Raw genomic sequence first — 15927 nt, 5'->3', positions numbered from 1 at the left:
AAGGGAATGTGGTCTGCAGAGCTTATGAACAGGAGGAGAAAAGGTCTTATAACTAAAACATACATTGGTGAGAAGAGTTTTCCAACAAATACAAGGTGATCAAAATTAAAGTATTCCTGTTTAAGGCCTTTTGGAGTGCCACCCAGTAATCCAAAAAAAAAAACTTTGCAGAAATACATTGTACATCATACAGAAGTGATATCTGAGAGAAAAAAAAGTAGTTCAAAAATTCACCACCAGGGGCATCGTAAACACTAAATGTTTATTGTAATGGTTAGCACTCTAAACTTTAAATCCAGCGAACCAAGTTCAAATCTCGGTAGAACTTGTATTTTTTGGCAACATGGTTAGAGTATCTGCTCTCCAGACAAAAGGCTGTGGGTTCGAATCCCACCAGTGGCAGCAGGTGAAAATTTTAAGTGGGGGTGCTGCATATACAAAATAAAAAAAATTCTTTCTTTTCCTAATCAGTAACCAATTTATTAATAAATAAATTTACATTAAAAAAATTGCTTTATTAAAAATATTTCACCCTCACCACAAACACCAATAATAAAAGTTTCGTATCTCACAAAAATAACATGCAAGCATATGATACACTGCCCAAATGAGCAGTGTAAAAATGACTTGTAACGTGCAATCACAAGCGCAAATGAATATCGGCGAGATGGCTGCATTTGGCCAAATGCGATAGTTCTGACACTGCGTTAGATTGCAGTGTATTTGTTTCATGTAACGATAATTGAAAAAAATATTCATATTTTTCAACAGTGAACAGTGCTGAATTAAGGCTGAATTATGACACTCATCATAATTCAGCCTTGTATCTATAATAAATAAATAATTATATGTTATTTTAACAAAATAAAATAAGATTTGCAAAAAATAGTTCACCACGAACACGCATCGATAATAACAGTTTTGTATCTCACAAAAATGATGCACACAAGCATACGATACATTGCTCAAACGAGCAGTGTCAGAATGACTTGTAACATGCAATCAGAAGTGCAACGAATATCAGCGAGTCTGGTGGCAATTGGTCAAATGTGATAATATCGACACTGCGTTAGATCACAGTGTATTCGTTTCGTAATCTAAAGCATTAATCGAACAATTCCCACTATTAACTATTCAATCACTGTCGAAACATAAGCTGTAACCTTTAACATGTTGTATTGCATTTATATAATGTTGTAAGTATTGTTATTATTTATAAACAGAAACAAAATTTAAATTTTTCATTTTTTCCTTGGGGGTGCTACAGTGTTGCAGTGCTTATGTATGGGCCGCCACTGAATCCCACTGTGGGCATGGATGCTTGTGATTATGAAAATACTAGTGGTGGTGGTGGGCAGTAGATGGCATTAGTGTAGATGATGCGATTCGCTGTAGTTGGTGAATTGAGTGGTGGAGATGGAGAGTTGTAGAGTAGGTGCCCTCCCTCGATAAGTCTTTGGACTACTTGGAGGTGTCATGTAGTAATAATAATAATAATAAATGCATGGAATTTGCATATCATGCAACACTGCAGGTACCAGGAAGGCTTAAAAAGATGGACATGGGATTTTTTCCTTCATTCTGGTTGTTAATACCATCCACAGTGATGGCACTAACCTTGCCCCAAGGAAATGCGAAACAAAAAAAAAGCATACTGTTTAATTTTTCTCTCTTTTTTTATGTAATTTTCTTAGTGTTTTTGCTGCATTTGCCAGTATAAGTCTATGATGTTTTAATAACAATTTAAATTGTAAAATCATTTAAATTATGTATATTTTTCAAAATGTAATAATCAGTATTACAGTATTATGCAACAGGTTCACATATTTTGAATACAAATAAAAATCAGACTACATCTAAATAATCACTATAATTTCATCCATGTTATTGATAAAAAGTAAAATTTGTTGGTTAGGGACAGTTAGCTGAACTTCCTGTCCATTAAAAACCTACATCTCAAAAATGCAAAAAATTCACACTCTTGAATCTTAGTCATAATACCAAATGACATCATTCATTTTACGATGAAAGAAGAAAGTTAGAAGAATGCTGCACCGGATCTTAATATGATTTAGTCACTTTAGGCCTCTAATAAACAAAGGTAGCAGACAAATTTTATCATCATTGCACTGAATAATTAAATATGGCTGCTACCTAGCAGTGCCTAAGGACATATCCAACCCTACTAATAGGTCTATAATATATTTCATATAATAATTATATAAGAAGGTTCAAGGAACTGAGAGAGAAATGATATATGATCCTACTGAGTAATAAACATCATGTACAAAATAAAATTTCATATGGATGACATTTATAAAACAGTTTCACCCAGATTGAATTGAAATAGATTATGAGAGAGATTAAATCACATTTACACAATCAAATATGCAGATATCAATCACTGTTACATGTGCACTTCCTTTTTAATAACTAAAGTGCTGTTCTCTAACAATGATTTTGTAGTCTTGCCATTTTCAAATGCTGTTATAATATATTTTTGCAACTACATCATGATGAAGCTAGTCACAGAATCAGAGAAAATATTTCATTTACTTATTAATAAATTAATAAGTATAAGATATTCTCTTCTTAATTATGGATGGTAACCACAGAAGTCTGCATTCAACTAAAAGGTTCATCTCTCATAAAGGCCAGGCAGAAAATTTGGTTACAGATTAACCAAGTATTGTGATGGTCAGCATGCACACACAGGTTCAAGTGAAATTAGATAATTCTAACATCAGTTATCTCAGCATTTTGCATTTCTGAATGTTAATCCAGATAAGCATTCTATGGTGTATTCTTTAGCTATATTAAGAAGAATCGTCTTATACAACCAACTCTTACCACTGCAAACACTATTAACAACCACTAACATTAACCACTTACTCACTGTAACAAAAAAAATGAAAAGCCTCCATTTCTTTTAGAACAACACAGTGCTATTCTAAAAAATTCACTATAGCAAACTATTTTCGTAGTCCTTACAAGTTTACTATAGTGAGAGTTGACCACACATCACTTTCCACTTCCATGTATCATCCTTCATGCATAGACTTCAGTTCTGTTTATACAGGGTGTCCCTGAATTCATGGCCCCTAAACGTGAGGGGATGGTAGTACACACTGAAAACACCAATATTCATCATAGAATATGCGGCTGCAAATGCAGTGAGGAGTCGGAAATGAAGGACAGACACAGGTTTCCAGAGTGACATTTATTGGACATCATTAGAACAAATGCTCAAACATCCGCCCACCAATGTTGATACACACGGCACAACGGCGGAGTAGTGATTGGCATACTTGCTCGTAAACACCGGGCTTGTCATGCACATCGCCTGCTGCGACAGATAGTCTGGCTACCAGATCCTCCATGGACTTGTCGGCCATCTTGTACACGACACTCTTCAAATGTCCCCACAGAAAGAAATCGAGACAAGAAAGAGCAGGCAAATCTGGGGAACCACGGTATGGGACCACCATGCCCAATCCATCAGTTACCAAATGTGGCATTACAGGAGCGGACGGTGACTTGAACATCCTGAAACAATTTCGTCAAAACCTGTTGCAGAAAAATATGGTACGTTCGTCCATCGAGCAGTCCGGCTGTAAGTAGGGTCCAATTAAGTAGTCATGCGCGATCCCTGCCCTGACATTGATGGTGAACCATTGCTGGTTCAACTGTGGACCATGGGGGTTCTGGGCTGCCCACAAGTGCACACTATGGACATTGACTACGCCTTCACATGAGAAAGTTGATTCATCTGTAAAGAGCACATGAGTGGGGAAATCGGGCTGTACGACACTTTGCTGCAGGAACCACTGGGCGAAATCCATGTGCAGGGGATAATCAACAGCTGTCAATGCCTGCACTCATAGCAAGTGATAAGGGTGTAACAGTTCTTCATGCAGTACTCCGGACGGCAGATCGCGTGCTTGTACCTGGGTTATCTGTCACCATACACAAGATGTCCTCGCTCACAGCTGGCGTCCTGACCGTCTGTGTTTGTCCGGCATCATGTTGACTGATGTGGAAGGTGCCTGCCGCACACAGCTGATGGTGCAGTTGTGCAAAAACATTTTATGATCGGGCACACGGCACATAGGATATCGCTCACGGTACAGTTTTTGCACCTCTCTACCATTGCCCTCAGCTATGCCATACATCAGGTGCATATCGGCTTTCTCTGCGCTCATAAACTGCTTTGGCCGATCTAGCGCTTTTAAGCTGTGCCGCCTCGTCTGTGCCCCTTAGCGGCACAGGCTGCATTTGCGGCCACATATTCTATGACGAATGGTGGTTTCGGTGTGTACTACCATCCCCTCATCTTTGGGCCATGAATTCAGGGACACCCTGTATATGTTATCATAATATCTAAAGTAACTGGATCTCATCCAATGTCTGAGTAAGGACATGGGTTGTTTTTTGACAGTTTATTTTGCAGATGTATTGATAAAAGACATTATGCTGCTACATCAGTGAACAAGCTGATTACATCTATGTTCACCATGATGCCATTATAACATATATACACGTTTACACAAGAATATTATATTTTAATTTGTCAAATATTTCAGTCAGACTATCTTTAGTGGCTACACAGGAACAGTTTTTAGCAAGGTGGAATACCAACAATTGACCATTCAAAAGTAGAATGAGCCATGTGATGTTATATCGCTAAGTATTAAAGAGAGGAAAAACATTTTTTTTTATATCAGAGTAATGATTAAATTAAAGATATTAATTCACAAATTCACACAATCTTAATTTATAAATAACATTAGACTAATGTAGGAATTAAAAGTCTTAATTAAAAAAAAAAAAATTAATGTGTTATCCTGATTGAACTTTCCCAAATTTTTGATAAAGATATACAGTCATTTCAATTCAAGTTAGGGCGTTGAAGTAAGGTCTCAGCACTTTCTTTAAATAGATGTTCAAATTTATAGCGACACCTATGTAGGAGGCGAGTCTGAAACCAGAGGATGTTGTGGCTTGTCTCGATTCCATGCTGAGCTAATCTAGACTTATCGGATTTGTTGTGCTGAATGTATGATTGATGTTCTTGAATTCTTTTTTCTATAGAGTGTCCTGTTTGTTCAAAGTAGGACAGATTGATACACCCAGGCAGAGACATAGTTGAGCGTTTATCTTTAGAAGAGGGGAAATAGGTGGATATTTTGTTAATAGGTATATAAGTAGCTGTTAAATCATATTTCTTCAGAATTCTTGAAATTGGTTCTGAAATCCTGGAAATATAAGGAATTGAAACTCAATGTATTGAATCTTTGCTGTTTTGGATTGGATTGTAAGAATTGAACAGATGTTGTGTTTGATAGTTGAAAGTTTTTTCTGTAATTCATGAGGAGTTGAACAATTAGTTCTGGCGCTCGTCGGATTAAACATTTTATGATTCCTTGGGCAGATTGTTTGAGAATATAACGTCCAGTGAAAGTGGGTGTTCTGTAGACTGTTGTTGTTAGAATACCTGAAGGTGAACAGATGAGGAGGACATCTAAAAAGGATAACTTGTCTTTTTCAATTTCCATGGTAAACTTGATACGAGGATGTAAGGAATTGATTCTGGTTAAAAAGGAAGGTAAGGAATCTCTGTTATGAGGCCACACTGAACAGATGTCATCTATATATCTCACCCAAAAGGATGGTTGAGGGAATATAGATGAGAACAGGACGTTTTCTAGATGTTCCAAATAAAAGTTGGCTAGAGCAGGTGAAAGTGGACTTCCAATGGCTGTTCCTTCCACTTGGTTGTAGAATTTGTTTTGACACAAGAAATATCCAGAGTGCATCACGAAATCAAATAATTTTATAATGTCTTGTGGAAAGATGTCAGCAAGTAATTGCAAAGTCTCTTTGAGAGGTACATTAGTATATAGATTCTACATCGAAGCTAACCATAAAATCAATAAGTTCTAATGAGATAATTTTTAATTTACTTAGGAAATCAGAAGAGTTTTTCAAAAAATTCTTCTGATTTCTCTAAAGAACCATGATGCCATGTTTCTGATTTTATCAATCCTTACCTAATCATTTAGATAGATAAGTCAGGAAAATCTTCACCTTCCATAAATGCCATAGAGGTGTTCTCCTTATGGAATTTAGGAGAGTTCAATAAAAACATGGAATAAGAGAATGAGGATATCTAAAGATATCATGAAAGATGATGAAATAATGATGAAATTTCTTTCATGATGATATCCTCATCATGAAGGAAATGATGAGGATATCGTGAAAGAAATACTTTCATGCTACTTCATACCTCTATAGGCCACATAAATTAGTAATTTCAATCCTCGGAATATATGCTCACAATCTTAATGATGGTTGAAGATGAGTTGGACAAAGAACTCCAATTTCTTCTAAAACTACAAAATGTTATGTCAAAAACAATCTCAATACTTCTTTCCAAACAGCAAACTCAGTACACGCCTAACAATGAGGAAATCAATGTTATATTTCTCTTCCCTATATTGGTTCTAGCTAGTCAGAATTTAGAAAGAATATAAAATCAAAACATTGTTTACTTCCTTCATAAAAATACACTCCTCACTTTAGATTGTTAAGCCTAATCACATTGTCCTCTAGTTTAGCATTTACTGATTATGGTGTAAATGTAATACATAACCGCAAATGGAAAAAAGTTATCAAACAATGCATCCAAGAGCACAGAATAGCAGAGACATGAGGCCACATTTCTTAATGTGTTATACTCACAGAAAGACTACAATCACAAAAATTCTACTACTGCTGCAAAACAAAGAAAAACTTGGGAAAATACAGCAATCATGTTAGATCATGTGCATTTGAATACAAATCAAATCTTGATGAAAGTTATATTTGGTCTTTATTAACTATAATTAACACAAAACAGATATTTGGATTATAAGACCATTGGTTTAATACACATACATACAAATTCGTCGACTAGTTTCGCTAGCAAAACTGACTAGCTTTGTCAAGACTACACGGTGAAAAAACTAATAAATGCAAAAAAAAGGAGGAATATAGTAACGGTTTACAACGGTTAGACAACAAAATTGGAAGGCATCTAATTTGTGTTAATTTTCTGTTAATTACAAATGAAATCTGTAATAACACTAGATTAACATATACAGTTTCATATATGATTTATAATTATTAATGAGATTTGGCAATGATTATTTAAAATAATGATTTCCTGAAATAAATCCCATGTGTTTTGGAATATGGAATGCATTTCAGGAAATTCTCATAACTATGTCCCATTTAATGAGGTATACTGCCACACTTCACACTAATTCATTTTTGGCAGTGATCCTGGATGTTTTTCTGCACTAGTGATGCCAGAATGTCTCCATTTGTTGATCACATCACCAATCGTTGATTTGTATGCTCCAGTTGAGCAGCAATGGCACATATGGACATGCCATCAATGTGGCAGTCCATGATGACACCTCACTTGAAGTCACATCCATTCCCCAATATTTTAAATATTACAAATGCCTGAAGAAAACAACTACAAAAAAAAAAAGAAAGAAAGAAAAGTCGCCTTGTTTGTAGTTGGTGGAAAAGTTAATAAAAGGATTGAAATTTCTGGAAATTTCTTCAGCAAAAGAAAGTTTAGTATTGATATTTTTCTGCAAGAACACAACCAAGTTAGTAAGTAAGGAGTTACAGAACAATCATAAAATGGTGCAGTGACACCATCCATTTTAACGACAATTGCACTATTTAAATATAATTTTGTTTTTCATAGTTTTGCCACTAAAGAGATCTTATTGAAATCAAATAAAATTACTTCGCAAATTTTAACAGAGATCCTAATACTAAATTACACTAAATTCCATCTGAGGGAAGAATTAAAATATTTTGAATCATTAAAAAAATAATAAAAATAAACTTAATCAACATCTTGAACTAAGAGATGGCAATATGTAGTAATATGCATATATGACCAAATATACACTATCTACCAATTACTGTCTGGACACTTTAAAAATTTACAATTGATACCAACAGGTGAATCCTAATATAGGGTATGTCCACCTTTGGCTTTGTTCACTTCCTACACCCTTTGAGGGAGGCTTTCCACCAATGTACAGCAGCATCAGGTGGAATTTGTCTCGTCCTTTATCAAAGCACCACTGAGTTCAGTGACAGATTGAGGACATGCTGCTCTGGACCTCAATCAGCACTTCAATTTGTCCACCAGGTGTTCGATGGGGTTGATGTCAGTCAAAACTCTATGCAGGCCAGTGCAGTCATTTAACATCCATCTCTTCATACCATTCCATAACAGCTGCAGCTTTATGGCATGGAGCATTGTCGTCTTGATAGTAACACAAGTCCGTTCCATAAAAACTCCACAGTGTAGGCAGCTCCTGATTATCCAGAATATCAAAGTACTGAGCTGCCTTCATGGAACCACTGACAACAACCAGTGGTCCCACTCCAAACCAGCTGAATGCACCACACACCATTACTCCTCCATCACCAAACTTTACTGTGGGTACAACACACTGTGATAACAAGCATTCACCAGGCTGCCTCCACACCCTGCCATCAGACTGGAAACAGGTGAACCTTGATTCATTTCTCCAGAGTACCATTTTCCACTGGCCAATTGTCCAGTTCACATGCTCTTTGCACTAGGCCAAACAAGCTGCCTTGTTTGGCGTTGTGATGTTCGGCTTGTGTGCTACTGCTTTTCTACGGAAACCCAGTAAATGGAGTTCTTTTCATACAGTATTAGTGCTCGCCATGGTGTTACTGGCACTCTGGAACTTATCACAGATGTTCTGTGCCAATTGTAGCTGGTTTTTACATGCCACCATTACACCCTTCTGTCCCGGCTGTCCTGGGTGTTTTCCTGCACTAGTGATGCCAGAATGTCGACATTTGTTACATTTGCTACTATCTACATTTGCTCCCAAGTATGTAAAATTCTTAACTTCTTCTACTGCATGTTGACTGATTTTAATTTTTTTGTGGCATTTGCTGCTCAATTTAATAACTTTTGTGTTAGTCATATTTATTTTAAGACAAACCTTTACAATGTTTTATACAAGCCGATTTTGCTTGTATATCAATGTATTCTGATGATATGATCTAGATCTTTCAACTGTGACATAGGATTCCATTTAATTCACTTCTTACATCTGTAACTTTTCTCATAATCCAATCGATGATTATGTTAAACAGCAAATCAGACATTACAGAACCCTCTATCACGCTGGTCTTTATCTCAAACCATTCTTATGTTTGCTGTACAATAACACAACTTTTATTTCTTTATACATTTCATTTATTATTCTCACATATTTGTCAGGAATTCCATAGCTTCTAATAATTATTCATAATTATTAGAAGCTTTTAATGTATAATTTTAGAATGTATTAATGTTTCTTTATTAATACAGTCAGAATCTATAAAATTTAGGTATAATGAGCTTCTAAATTCTATGCTTTGTTTTCAATGATGTTCCTTAAAGTAAAAATGTGATACACAGTATTCCCACCTGTTCTAAAATCAATTTGTTCATTCCTTAATATCTTTTCTATTTCACTTTTAATCCTATATATTATATTTTTAGTTGAGTGGATTTCCGTTTGGTTAGAAAGATAAAATAAATCTAATAATGCTAATGTATTTATGAAATGCACCTAATAATAGAAGCATACTGATTTTATCAATGTAGACAAACCTGCAAAGAAAGTAATATTTTTGTATTTGCTATTTTCTCAGATAAATATAAATATCGTTTTCAAAATATCTAGCACATGATCCATTTTCTACTATCTTTTATATCAAATATCTAACTGGAAAATTTACTGTCTTTGATGAGATAAGTTTCAAAGCATAACATACAGTACCAAACAGAATGAGGCCTTTTCCTCGTGCCCCCCCCCGCCAAAAAAAACAATTTTTTTAAACAGATGAATGAATGACCTGGCTAGTCAAAAAAAAAAAAAAAAAGTTTTAGTTCTACAACAATGGACATGAAGAGTCTTAAAATACATTACATCAAAAGTGAGAATTTTTAAATATCTATGGAAAATATAAATGACCTACCTCAGAACTCATCACCTAAAGCAGCAATGCTACCTAAAAAATAAACAAGAAAGACTTATTATTAAACTGCCAACAAAATATTAACAGAGTGATATTTAAATATATAATTCATGATTGCAAATGCAATTTTAAATTCACAATAAACTTTTGTTGTATTAAATTGATTTCAAATTCTAAACTAATGAAAGGGATAGTTGTTGCCGCTGTTCTTCCATCTGGTAGCTAAAAGATAATGCAGCCACAAGTAACTTTTATTGAGAGTATATCACCTGGCTGGTGAATGACATCACAGCATAATACATTAGTGGTACATACACTCTATGATAAGAATTAGTAGCAAGTAACTCAGGAAAATTTTAAGACTTGTAAAATGAACTGTACTAAACTATGTGCATAAAGAAACCTTAAATATAAATCTTGATTTGGCATGATTGCCAATGGCTTGCATGTAATAATTATCAAAATGCAAAAATCCCCTGTATACTCAAATATAATACCTGTAATTATACTGACTTTCCTTTATCACTTTAATTGGGATAATTCACAGGAAGAGACAAATATTTTCAATTTATGGAATCAAACAGTATTTCTTATTTCCCCCAGATATGAACTGTTCTTTTCTTTCAATCTAAGTTAATTTTTTCCTTTACCCAATTACCTTTCACAATCAGGTTTGTATAATTCACATTAGAGGAGAATGTCTGAACGGCTTCAGTAGGTTACACAGAAAGAGTATATGAAAGTTGTCAAATTTCAGTGCAAAATAATAAGCATACACTGTTACAAAAACAACTGAGAATAAAGCACTCTGAGAAACAAACAATTATAAGGATAGTTTTTCTGTCCATTTTTCTACAACTGTCATTTCCATCTCACTTGATCCTCTTGAAAAGCTTTCCTCATGTTTTCTTTCCAAGGACTACTGGACCATAGTTGAGAGAACCATAGCTGGCAGAATGCCAAGAAGAGTCAGTTCATGTTGAAGGGTAGAAAAGAATAAGGAATATATGAATTTGTCACTAACATGCAAAATCAAATACATTCTTTTTGATATTGAAAGTTTATTTTTCACTTGGTCAGACTATAATAATTTTAGTTTAATCCTTTATCCAAGTGTGTGCAAACAGAGTTTGTGCCTGAAAGTATCTTCGGGACTGGGGTAAAGTGGTACAACACCGGGCGACTCCTTGCAAAGGTGGAGCAAGCTACCAACACTCCTATCTCAGTATCTCCCATAATGCACTTGGGCCTGGCTCCCACTGAAGAGACCTCAATAAAGGTCGAAACTAGTCTGGGTAGTGGCCCTTCCCTTAATGCATAACATTATACATATCCGCAAGGAGATGTGTTTTGCATTATGGGAGATACTGAGATAGGAGTGTTGGTAGCTTGCTCCACCTTTGCAAGGAGTCGCCCGGTGTTGTACCACTTTACCCCAGTCCTGAAGATACTTTCAGGCGCAAACTTTGTTTGCACACACTTGGATAAAGGATTTACAAATACATTCTTGTATGTCACTGTACTAATTTTCCAACTGTTATACTAGCAAAATAGTTACCACTTTCAAAGCTAGAATGCGAATAAAAGAAAAGCTCATTTTGTAACGTGTAATAATAAATAAACTCATCCCACAAGATGGATTGATTACCCTATTATCGGAATGGATTTGCCTTCTGCCATGCAGAAGTGTCAAGGGTTCTCTCATTTGTGGTCAAACAGTACTATAGGATCTACAATCTCTTGTATGGGCTGACACACATCATATATTTAGTTTCTCCATAAGCATAAAAAAACTCAATTCATTGATATCAATTTGCATAACCCTCACAAAACATAATTAAACATATAAAAAAATAGTAAAAGACCATGCACTTCTATTTAACACACTGCCTCCACAGCATGGCTGTGGTTGTTTAATTATTATTATTACACACGTGACCTTCATTGATAAGGAAAATACCTTTGATAAAACTAATAGACAAAATTTATTTAAAATATTAACTGATCTAAATATATCAAACCAGTTCTTAGTCTATTCAAGAAATATATACAGGAAATAAAATAGCAATCAAATGAGAACAAATATCAGAATGGAAAGACATATGAAGAGAAGTATGGCAAGGATGTACCCTATCACCTCTATGTTTTAATATACACTTATGTCCAAAACTAAAGGACAAATACTTCTGAAGATCACAACCACAAATTCAGATGAATTAGCTTGTGGCAATTTGTATAACTGACGATTCGAGTAGAAAGCAGGTACACATTCAAATTTTCAAATCACATGCAAGTGTAGCACTCAACAAGATAAAAGGCTGCACTAAGTGAATTGTGTTTGAAGGAAGTTCTTCTCATGAAGGAATAAAATTGCAAACTTGTATGTCTTGTGATGTCTCAAAGATATCATCTAAATTATTTCACATGGGGAAAAATTATTGGAAACCTTGAAGAAGGCTGCAAAATTACTAATATTGCCATAGAGTTTGGAATCACACAAAGCATTGTGTCCAGGCTCTGGACAGCATTTCAAACCAATGGAATGTGTTCCAGACATTTGCTAAGAGGTTGCCCTCACTCTACCATAGAGCACAAAGACAGATTTTTGATTATAACAGCAAAACATAATTGACGGTAGGTCAGCTTGCAAGTTGGCTCCATTCATGCACAGGTATGCGGATATCTCGACAAATTATGGCAATACAACTGCAACAAGTAGGCCTATACATCCCAATGCCTGTAGTCTGTGTCCCTTTATCCAAAGCTCATTGTAGAGCAAGTTTTAAGTGGTGTTGTATCCATAAAATCTGGAGAAGACACCAACAAGCTCATGTACTCTTTACAGGTGAGAGTCGTTTTGGTCTTTCCTCTGATTCTAGATAACTAGAATAACTAGATGATTTGGCAGGCATGAAAGGGTACTTACCATCATGAGAATGCTCTTGAAAAAGATAGATACAGCAGTGCTGGGAGTCATGATGTAGAATTGATGCACCGAGCTACAATTGTTGGAAAAAGAAACTATAACTAGTGAACGATGTTGCAATGAAGTTCTTCGATGTCATGTTCGATTGCTCCATGGTGCTGTAAGCAAAGAATTTTCATTTTTATGGATGACAATGCCACACCATATCATGCATGAGCAGTGGAGACACTTTTGGAGGATATTAACTGAAACGAGTGACCAGCACACTCCACAGATCTCAACTCCACAGAACACATTTAGAACGCAATAGAGACACACTGCTGCTTAAAATTCTCTTCCAGAAAACAAACAAGGCCTTATGCTTGCTCTGAAGGAGGAGTGGGCCAGTTTGCTCAAAGTCTCCTGAATCACAGTTCAGGGACATATTCCATACTGAAATGTCTCTCCGCATAGTTTTCTCCAAGCACTGTACATTAATTCCTTAACTACATTCTTTGGAAATTTGTAACTTTTGACAAAAAACATATTGCAATTTAATTTTTACGAAATTTACAAGATATTTTGTGTAATATAATGGATTAGTATGCTGGCAATAAATTTATATCCACATTTGGCCTGTGGTCATGAAAATTTTTTCATATACAGGTAAAAATGTAGTTCAATCCTTAGCTTTTGGACACCAGTGTATATTATTATTATTTTGACACCTTCGCCAGGGAGTCCAAAGACTCGTCAAGGGAGAGTGTGCTGACAGCATCGAACGATTGGTCCCCTTCCAACTACTAACCGTGCTCAAACTTACTTAACCGAGCCATTAGTAGCAGAGGCTCTGCCAATCGACCAACCTTCGCCGGCAGTATAATTATATATAAATATAATTATAGTAATCTGGAAACAGCATAACTCATTTGGTATATAAATAAACCAACATATAAAAATAGATGTATTATTAATGCAAATAAGCAAATTGCATCAGCTACACCAGAAAATAATCTAGAGATCAGTAAAATAAATGAAATTTCAGAACAATATAATGAGAATATCACATTAAATATATTGTTTAAATATATAAATAATATATTTAAGTCATCCCTTGGTATAAAAATACACCGGAATCAGACTATATAACATTCTCTCTAAACTAATTTAAGCCTCATTTAAACTATTTTAAACATTATTTAAACTAAACTTAATTTAATTCTCAGCTCTGGTAGAGTTCCAAGGGAGTGGAAAGAGGGCAAAATAATTCCTTTGCATGAGGAAGGTTCTAAGACTGCAGTAGCAAATTATATACCAATCAGTATCTCAGGCATGGTGGTAAAAGTATTAGAAAAATTGGTCAAAAAGAGAATTCAAGAATGGGTAGATAAAAATATGATGCTGTATGAGGGTCAACATGGCTTTGTGAAGGGTCAGTCATGTCTTAGTAATTTACTAACTTTTTATAACAGCTTGGACAAAGGAAAGGGCTACACAATGATTTTGCAAAAGCATTTGACAGAATACCACATGGAACTCTGTTATGCTAATTAGAACAAATGGAAATGGATGTGACACTGGTTAAATGGATAAGAGGATTGCTGATGGACAGATATCTGAAAGTGGTATGTGGAGGGACAGAATCGAGGCAAAAACAGGTGACTAGTGGTGTGTCACAAGGTTCAGTGCTGGGACAATGCTGTTTAATTTGTACATAAATGATATAGGAAATAACCTGAAAGGAAATACTCAGTTGTTTGCTGATGATGCAAAATTAGGTAAAGTAATATTAATCAAGGCAATGTGGAGAACTTACAGGATGATTTAAATAGGCTGTCAGTATGGACAAAAGTTAATGGAAATCAGTTTAACATCCAGAAATGTAGAGTTATGCATTTTTGGGATAAATAGATTACAAACCATGTATCACACTGATGGCACTGTACTCCAGGAAATACATGAAGCTAGAGATTTAGGGGTGGTGGTAGACAGAGAGTAGAGGATATATTGCTAAGATAGCCAATAAGATTACTTGGCTATTGAAGAACACATTAACAAGTAGAGATAAAGAAGTTGTTATTCCTCTTTATAAGATCTTAATATGTCCACATCTGAATTACTATGCTCAAATCTGGTCTCCTGTGTTTGTTGGGGATGAGGAAGCAGTGGAGAGGATTCAGAGGCAAGTGACCAAGAGGTGAGTGGCCTGTAAAATGTTCCCTATGAGGATAGAGTCAAGGTGTGTGGATTGCAGAAGTTGGTTGTAGGAGAAAAAGAGGGAATATGATAGAAACATTTAAGTTGCTTAAAGGGTTTTATAGGCTAGATGCAGGGGAAATGTTTGATCACTTGGTTAGAGGGACCAGAACAAGGGGGTTATCCCTGAAAGTTGAATAAAGGTGTGGTTAATAGGGGTGTGAGGAGCAGAATTTCTGCTTGCAGAGTTTTGAACGAGTGGAATGGGTTGCCAGAATCAGTTGTGAGTGCTTTGTCTGTTAATGAGTCAAGGAGAGGTATGATAGATTATGTGGATAGATTGGGTCTCCCACGATGAGTCTTCGGACTCCACGAAGGTGCCTGTATAATAATAATTATGATTATTATATGGAAGTGAAATATGGACCATAAAAAAGAAGAATGAAAACTGGATTCAAATATCAGAAATGAAATTTCTCCGAAAAACAACTGGACATACCAAGTTGGACCATAAAACAATTGAAGAAATTTTACAATCACTGAATATAAAATGAATTAACTACTATATAAATAAATATAAACAAAAATGGACAATAGCAGACTGCCAAAAATACTAGATATGGATATAAAATAAATGAAAAAAAGAAGAATTGGGAGACCAAAAAAGCAATGGCCCAGAACAGGCTACTTGGCCTAAAATCCATGACAGAAGAAGAAAAAGATTATTATCACATGACATCTCTAAGGGC

At 35.3% G+C, this 15927-nt stretch overlaps 1 protein-coding gene across 4 annotated transcripts in view; it reads right to left on the bottom strand.

Moving 5' to 3' along the window:
* Positions 1-15927, bottom strand: part of mri (BTB/POZ domain-containing protein mrityu) — a 323678-nt gene that overhangs the window by 251423 nt on the left and 56328 nt on the right. For all 4 annotated transcript variants that reach the window (XM_090412595.1, XM_090412596.1, XM_090412599.1 and 1 more), the window contains exon 3: positions 10078-10110. The gene's annotated coding sequence lies outside the window, so the exon portion shown is untranslated. The remainder of the gene's footprint in view (positions 1-10077; positions 10111-15927) is intronic.

This window comes from Typopeltis vanoorti, chromosome 23 (assembly GCF_054136105.1).
Source record: "Typopeltis vanoorti isolate ZY-2024b chromosome 23, IOZ_Tvanoo_1.0, whole genome shotgun sequence".
Taxonomy (NCBI): domain Eukaryota; kingdom Metazoa; phylum Arthropoda; class Arachnida; order Uropygi; family Thelyphonidae; genus Typopeltis; species Typopeltis vanoorti.
Note: the sequence above shows the minus strand (reverse complement) of the source record. Positions and strands in the feature narration are given on the sequence as shown.